The following is a 9,440-nucleotide window of genomic DNA, read 5'->3' on the forward strand; positions in this document are numbered from 1 at the left end:
GATTTTCAGTACCCGTTATAAAATATCCGGTTCGGTAGTACCGACTCATCACTATTCACGAAACAACTTATAACCGAAAGGGTTCATGGAGCATTTTGTTCAAGAGGCTAAAAGGCATTGTAACAGTGTAAGGTTACCATCAAATTGCAAGCTTTTAGTATTGTTGGACAACTGCTCTGCACATCCAGATGCAACCACTTAATCATGTGGTAATGTTGTGGTCCTTTTTTTTGTCCCCCCCCTCAAATACTGCATCATTGATCCAAGCAATGGACAAGGGCATAATACACAGTATTAAATGCAATTATAAATCAGTTTCTGAAAAAAATTCTTTCAAGTAACCATTCTATTTCACTTAGTGATTATAAAAAAAAAAAAAAAAATCATCAAAGACTGCATTTATTTATGGAATTCTTTTTCCGAAACAACATTAGTAAATGCCTAGCATAATGTATGACAATCTTCTCTGTTTATTGATGCTGAGAGTGATGACGGGGAATTTTATGGTTTTAGGGTCAGTGTAGTAAGGGTTAAAGCCAGAGAATTGCTTTTATATTCAAAAGAAAGAATAAATGAGGAGGCTTTGCAAGAAGATATCGTTGAATGGATGATGTGTTCGGATGACCGATGATGAAATCATTGGCTCCGTTTTGAAATCGCCACAGCAAGAAAACAATTCCGACATTGACACAGATAGTGAATTTGATAGGAGTGAGAAAATATCTTTTAATGAGGGTTTTGAAAATGGTAAAAAATATCTAAAATTTTTAGAACAACAGAGCTGGGTCACCAATCTGGAGCACCCTAAGGTTTTAAAGCAAACCTCTATCAAAAAATTGGTTTGAAACCTGTAATTGAAAAAAAAAAAAATGTTTTATTAATGTCCCTTATTTTTATATGTGTTTATTGTTTATGTCTTTAATGCTTTTAAATATCTCTGTAATCACTAATATGAATGAATAATATAATAAATAAATGTATTTATAATAATTTAACGCATATAATAAATTAATGTATATTACTGTAACAATATATATAATAATTTAATTAATGTATTTAATATGCCTTATTTATTTTGTACTTTTAGTCTGGATATTATGATTTGTCTTTTCTGTCCTAAAATCCGCACAACCTCTGGTCCCACGCACTGCAGATTTCTGGACTTTTACTGTATTGATACGACGGCTCTTTTTTGGTCTAACTTATTGACATTGGAACATCTAGCCCACCCAGAATTTTAACGAAAAAATATCGCCAAGAATGAAGATAAATGATATGCTGTGGCAACCCACTCCGGTTTACGAGCATGTGGTAACCCATACTATTCGGCAAACGCAATGTAAACAACAGTAAATTTCTGATTTCTAAAGAGGATGAAATTACGGTTATAGCTAACATTTATTCAATTTCAATACAAATTACCGAGATATCCATTTACTGATAGTTAAATGCACCTGCCCCTGTATTCTTACTTTTCCGGCAAAGCTTTCTCTTAAAATTTGTCTGGCGCTGCATTGCAAGGGAAAATACAACATTTTTAATTAGAATTCTACTAAAATTAACTATTTAAACATAAAATTCGTAACACTAATTTCGGCGATTGTTTAACGCTCAGATATTGTGGAAAATACTGTTTTGGAAATAAGGTTTTTTTCATTTAGAACTGGATTGCTCTAAACTTGCTATTAGTGATGTTGTAATTAAGTATCAGGAGATTTTAAAGGAAAGTTTAAGGTGGGAGTTTTTAAACAAGCGTAAAAGTTTGAGAAAGCCAGACATTCCAAACAGATATTTTATGTATGAATTAACAAGAGAGTATGAACTTTTTAGAGGATTTTTGATGGATTGTGGATTATTGAAGGATAAAGTTTGTTGTGAAAAATGTAAGATACCATTCAAACGTATCTGATTTGGGAAAGACAAGCAAAGGTGAGATTTTCCGGCATTGTTTTTAAAATTACATCCTTTTAAACGTAATCATTTTCATTAATCATTCCTTAATATTTTTCTTTTAAAATCATGTATAATAGTCGTAAATTTATTTCCATTATCCACGATTTCTGGTGAAATCAAGATGGTCGCCATTTTTTAAACACGGAGTTTCGTCGAAAATCTCGATGGTAACCATTTTTCAAAACAACGTACTTCACGCGCTTTGGCGCCAAACTTTAAAGGTGGAATATACTGTAGATATTCCCTGACATTAACATCATAACATAAACATTTATGTCTGTATTATAATATATATTCATAAATGCCAGAGCTGTTATCAGCATTTAAAATTTCTGTATAAGTTCAAGCCACAACAGTACTTCTTTCCCAGTAATTAAGTTACGGTAGAGCATATAACCGGCCTTTAAAACACGCTATTTACAAAAAAATATTATTGATACATGTAAATGCTAATCTCGAAATCGCACAGGGCGTTTTATTGTCCGTACTATACGTGACTTTCGCTGTAAATTATTTTACGAAGTCCTCTTCGTGCAATGAACCTTCGAAGAGGCTAGAATAAATGTGTCAGTGTTCAAATTTGTTACCAATTCTAGATGTACATCTCTAATTACTGCGCAAGTAAATAATAAAATATAAGCCTCCCGCAAAATCCAAGCCTGTTGTCTCAAATGATGGAGTTTCAATAATCTTATCTCTAGGTAGTAGTGCTATTACTTCCTTATCTGGAGCAGCATTAATTTTTTTTACAAATCATGCAAGTTTTTAGAACAGATTCTGCGCATCTTCTTCCTCTGATGATAAAATGTTTATCTCGAAGATGTGATAATGTAGTAGCTACTCCAAAATGATACAATCTCTCATGTGTATTCATAATCAACAGCTTAACAAATTTTGATTTGTTTGGAAGTACCCATGGATGTTTTTCTCGTTCTTGGAATTCAGAGAACTTTAGTCTAGCTTTCAGCGCAAGGAATCCATTTTCGTCTAATTCTGGATTAAGGTTATACAAATTCGATTCCTTACTGATAGATTTTCCACATTTTAATTGGTCTATTTCAACGTTAAATGCAGATTCTTGAGTACATTTGATACAATACAGTTCCGCTTTATCCAGTTCTGATGCTGTCAATGGACCGGAGACCTGTGGCCTTGGCTACTAATGTTTAAAATTAATTTATGATTAGGAACAGCATGAAATTATAAACAAATAGCTAAGTTTATTGCATTTTATTTTCCAGCTATCGAAATACGAGGCTACGAGCAACGTTTTGAAACCAAAACAAATCATGAATCAGAACTAGTTGCCATTCAGCATAAAAAAATATAAATATGAACTACTTGTTGCCATTCAGCATAAAAGAAATGAATATTAACAAAATATTAAAGTTAATTTTATAAAATAATTAAACACATGAACAAATATATGAAATAAAAAGTAATTATTTCTCATGCAATAACTGAGCCACTACAGACCTTAGAGTTTCTTTTATTCGAATTATGCATAAAGCGCATTATCCATGCCGTGATACGATTAACTCTTCTGAGACTGCTAAATTTCTCAACATTTAAATCTGTTTCCGGTATTACGATACAATATAATTGAGTTAATTTGAGTTATCATCTTTCTTTCAATTAACGCATCCTCGCTTAATTCAGTTACTAATTTTGACGGCCATGAATGTTCTTGAAGGGATAACCAAGCTGGACCTTGCCATCAGACATTATTTCGTATAAGTGTTGTCAGCTTTTCACCTCGCGTCACTAAACCACCTGGATTTTCTTTTCCGCTACAATAGTTCCAATTTTCAGGATCTGTAAGGGCTTGAATTTCTTTGACTGTGTTGGAAACAAAGGGCTTTAATTCATAGCAGATCCTTTTATCCAATGACGTGTAATTGTTGAGTCTCTCCAAAACTTTATCTTCGAATTTTGAAAGTCTAGTGCCATCTTTAAAGTTTTAGACATCTTTGCGGCAATTACGGCATCCATTAATTCTAATCGGGGAAACGTAATTCGTTTCACAGGAGATACTCTACTTTTTGCCCAGATTAAGCTTGTTTTAATTTCATTATTTTTAGTGAAGTACCTAAAATACTCTACTGCACCAAATGCCTTAGGACTAGCATCACAAAAAATGTGGATTTGTACCTGATCATTTATCGAATTCATTCTTTGTTGGAAATATTTTCTAGGTATCTCTAATCTCTTAAGATATTCCGTTTCAGAGCACCAACCCTTCCATTCATTTTCTACATCTAGGAGTAACTCATCATACCAGGCCAAACCTCTTTTCCAAATTTCTTGCAATAAGCCTTTGTATGGGGAATGGGGATATAAACCCTGCGGGATCATAAACCTTCAGCATAGTCTCTAAAACACAACGCTTTGTAGGTTTTACATTCTCTACGTTATCTCTAAGAGGCTGAGCATCATCCAGTTGAAAGGTATCAGAATCGGTATTCCAAAATATTCCTAAAACTTTCAAATGGAGACCAGAATCTTCTTGTTCACTGCATAACATATTTTCTTTCCACAGTTCTTTTAGTTTCTTAGAATTAGAATTAAATTTTCGTAAATGCATCCCAGCATCTTTAAGGATTTTAGCGGTTACAGAAGATAAATAATACGCCTCTTCATCTGAGTTTGAACCGAAAATTAAATCATCAACATAAGGCATGTGTCTAACATTTCATAAACTTTATAATGTTCTTTCTTATATTTCTGAATATGATATTTGATAGTAGCAGCTAAAATAAAGGGGCTACAAGTAACACCGAATTGTACGGGCGTAAATCTTAGAATTTTGAATGAGTCAACTGCCGTATCATCAAACCACAAAAATTTCAGATAATTTCGGTCTTCTGGTGTTAAGCCAATTTGGAGAAAGGCTTTCTCTAGATCCGTACAAAATGCGACTTCATGTTTTCGAAAATTAATAATATCTAAAATGTTTGGTTTAAATTTAGCCCTGGCCATAAACGATCATTTAAAGATTTAAACTGATTTTCTTTTGAAGAAGCATCAAAGACCATCTTCACTTTAGTGGTGGATTTGTCATCCCTCATAACGGGTCTATGCGACATAAAATAACCGTTTGAGAAAAACGTCATTATCTGAACATTCTTCAACTACCTTATTTCCCTTTTATAACAATATCTTTATATTGTTGGAGAAGATCGTAGTTTTGGCGAGCTTACAATTTAATTCGAAAAAACGATTCTTTGCTATTTTGAAATTTGTCCCTAACCCTTCCTTACTGTCCTTCCACAATAATTTCGCTTCATATCTGTTATTAACGAATTTTAAATCTTTTTCAAATTTATTAATGATTTCTTTATCTTTTTTCGAAAATTCATCGTAACTAATACCAATTGCTTCAAGGCCTCATAATTTCTTTAAATCTTCCTCTTCTGCATTCGCAACAGCTAACTTGAAAATGGAAGCATTTTTATTTTTTCGCTTTTCATCCAAAATATGTACTTGAGAGCCGCATAACGTGATCCAACGCTCGTATTTCTTTAATTTGCTTTCGACATCTGTGTTTAGTCTAGGTGGATAAATCATTGCCGTAGAAATTGTATCTGCAACCAACGCCTCAATGCATATATTTCGTTCGGGAATTTTCACATTCTGTAATGTAACCTTGACGACGTCATAAATTTTTTGCTTAGCTTTAAGCGCTCCGAAAAAGTATCCGAAAAACTGCGGAAACATTAATTTCCGCGCTCATTTTTCCGAGTGGCAACAATAAACTATCGGCGGCAAACACTTAAGCCGCTTATATATATAACTAGAAAACCCGGCGGTCATACGAAATGACCGGTGTTCTAGATATTATAAATTGTAATTAAAATGATTTGTGCAAAGGTGTCTGCTAATTCAAACTGAATTACCCAGGCAGGCGGCGAGGACGCCCCTTTGCTTACTGCCCCACGGGGTTCTCCCCCTTCTACTTGCTTAAAGTAGAGTGCAATGAAAGGTAGTAGAGTTCAAGGGTTAAACCACTTTCGATTTCGGAATTAAGTTGTTTAAGACCATCATACTTTTCAATTAACTGGGTCTTTAAAAACACTTAACTGATCAATTTTTTGTTCCTGAGTCAATTTCGACTTTTTCATTAAAATGGCTTCAATTTTTGTTAACAGTTTTGTAGTAGCGGTACGCAAAACAGCGCGTTTCCGCTTCAGTTTATCAAAATTTTCCATACTTTAAACTGTTGTTCAGAGGCCAATATTTAGCGTAGAGAAGCCATCGTAGGACAACACACTTTACTTACACGAATAATGAATAAAAAGATCACACAGGAAATCACATTGACCATCACACAGCAAATGACATCTCACCATCTCCATACGCTCGAATGACGGATGTATCGGGAGAAGAGACAGCTGCGCCATCATAATTAATACGAATGCGCATAAGAAAAAAACGTTCGTTCGCCTCTACCCAACACACCCCTCCTGCGAGCAAAATTTTTTCAATACAAAAATGAAATACAAACAATATATAACACATTACATTAAGAAATTATTTTCAATGTATACATTAATTTTTCTTCACTGACACTCTTAGTAAGAAAATCTGCAATCATATTATCAGTTTGTGAATATTCCAACTTAATGACATTGTCCTTTGTTAAGTCCTTCATAAAATGGAAACGTAAGCTCATGTGTCTGGATTTCGTAGATCTGGCATAGTTGATCCACTGGATGGCAGCTTGACTGTCTGTATTCAAGACCACTGCACCAGTCAAAAGTTGTTTACATTTTAATTCTGATAATAAATTTACAGTTCAAATAATATCGTTACAAATTTCAGAAATAGAAAATAATTCTGCTTCACAAGTAGACAGACTAACATTACACTGCTTACGACATTTCCAAGAAATCAATGAATCACCTAGTAAAATAGTTGTAACGAAAGTTCTAGATCAAAGTCGAATCACTCATAATCCAAAAAATGAAATGCATGGCCTGGATGGTTTTCCATAAATTTTAATTAAACTTAATATTTACATATATACAATGTAGGCTAAAATGCCTGAATCGAATATTTAATGCTCAAAGGGCAAGAACTGAATAGTTCCAGCTAAAATCTCAATCGAATTCTATTGCGTAGTGCATCGAAATTCTACCTTCAAGAAAAAGAATATTTTTTCAAGTCACGTGTTCAGAAGGGAAAATGTTAAGTAAGCCAATAGATGGACTCCTAACGCCATCTCTTGGCGATATCAAAGAATATTCCTTAACACACTCCCCACCTGAACTCTGACAAGAGTTCATCTAACTCAGTTATACATACAATCAAGTACATAAATCACTATTCTATAAAAATATTAAAAAATACTAATTAGTCAAACACTTCAATTCCAATACAGGTTATACACTTCATGTATCAAATAATAAATGTTATAACTAATAAATGAACTAAATTTTAAAATATTTTCCACTTAACTAACGATATTCAATTTAATCATTAATAGACCAAAAAGGGAAAAAAGCATAACTAAATCGTTAAAGTTCAAGAGGATATAGATGTTGAACAGTACGTTTTAAAGTCCCATTACCAATTTTTAAATCGAATGATCGGACTTTACCATCACGTCCAGGAATAATTTTTATGATTCTACCAAGTTTCCATAAGAGTTTGTTTTTATTATCTCCTTCGACTAAAACAACATCTCCTACTTTTAGTTCTAGTTGAAGTTGCGGATTCTTAGAGAAATGGGCAGTTCTAAGATCTAATAAATATTATTGCATCCATTTCCACCACAACTGTTTTAACAGAAATTCTTGATAACGCTTTCTTTTTAACAGCGTTTCTCTTGTCGTTTCGCCACCGATGATTCTAGCAAAGGTCAAAGGATACTTCAAATCAGTTTGTCCAATGTTTAAGAAGTGCATTGGAGTCAACGGTTGCGGCTCGTCATTGTCGTTGTAAACGTAACTTAGAGGTCGTGAATTAAGAACTGACTCCACTTCGACAAGTAGTGTAGACATTTCGAAAGTCAACAATGCTTTTCCTACGATTCTTCTTAAACATTCTTTAACAGATCTAACAAGTCTCTCATAAAACCCTCCCCACCATGGGGCTCGTTCGATTATAAATTTCCAATGGATTCTTTCTTTGGGAATGAAATTCTTGAATTTGTCATCTTCTAAAACTTTTGAAAAATTCTCAAGTTCTTTCTTTGTCCTCTTAAAGGTCTTGGCGTTGTCAGAGTAGATGATTACGCAGTTTCCTCTTCTGCTCAAAAATCTGCGAAATGCAAGTAAAAAGGATTCTGTTGACATATCTGATACAAGTTCTAAGTGTACAGCTCGGGTTACTGCACAAACGAACAAAACAATATAGGATTTTCGAATGTCTTTAGAATTCTTTACGTAAACTGGTCCGGCGAAATCAATTCCACAGACTGCAAATGGAGGCGATTCTTGGATTCTATCCTTTGGTTAGGGTGCTGTCATCTGGTCTGCTGGTTTAGCTAAATATTTTTGGCAAATTATACAACCTTTTAATGCTTTTTTGACTAACTGTCGTCCTTTAGGAATCCAGAAGCGTGATCTGACTTTAGCTAAAGTCGCAGCAATTCCTCCATGCATTATCTTCTCATGTTCTTTGCATACAATCAGAATCGTTAGTCGAGAATTTTTAGGTAAGATTATTGGATGTTTATTATCTAGTGAGAAGTCAGAAAATTCCAGTCTTCCTCTCAACCTCATGATTTCCTTTTCATCAATGTAAGGAAGAAAATTATACAAAGGAGAATTTTTTCCAACCGAATTACCTTCTTTGAGGGATTCATATTCTTCGGCAAAAAACTTCTTTTGCTCTTATCTTATCCAGAAATTTTCTGCTTCTTGTAACTCTTCAGCTGTGAGAGTTCCTTGAATGTCGCTAGTTTTTCTTAATTTTTTAATGAAACGTGTTGTGCAAGCAGTGACTCTTAACACCTTCTCTAATTTGCTATATTTTGATATGTCGAAAAGATCATCTGCACTTTTTTCGATTGTACATTCAAGTTGATGTATATCACCGAATCCCTTTCGGTATTCCAGCTTGTTTTCATCTATTGTTTCTTTAATATCTAATCTTGGCCAAAGTTCGTGAGGGAGTTGAAGCCATTGGGGACCTTGCGTCCAAATAGTCTCATTTATTAACTTGGAAATCTTCGTTCCCCGAGATACGAGATCGGCAGGGTTGTCGACACCTGGGCAATAATGCCAATCTTGAGGTGAACTCAATTTTTGTATTTCTTCGACACGATTCCTGACAAAGGGTTTGAAGGCTTCAGGTTGTTTCTGGATCCAAAAATAAGTAATTGTTGAGTCTGTCCAAAAATAGCACGGAATTCTCAATTTCAGTGCTTTCAGAATATTGCTGACTAACTTAACTGATAACAATGCCCTCATTAATTCTAACCTCGGTAAAGTAAGGGATTTTAGTGGGGCTACCCTATTTTTAGAAGAGACAAAGGCCGTTTT

This window comes from Stegodyphus dumicola, chromosome 9 (assembly GCF_044657685.1).
Source record: "Stegodyphus dumicola isolate Sdum_Otavi_A_Nest chromosome 9, ASM4465768v1".
In the NCBI taxonomy this organism is placed as follows: Eukaryota; Metazoa; Arthropoda; class Arachnida; order Araneae; family Eresidae; genus Stegodyphus; species Stegodyphus dumicola.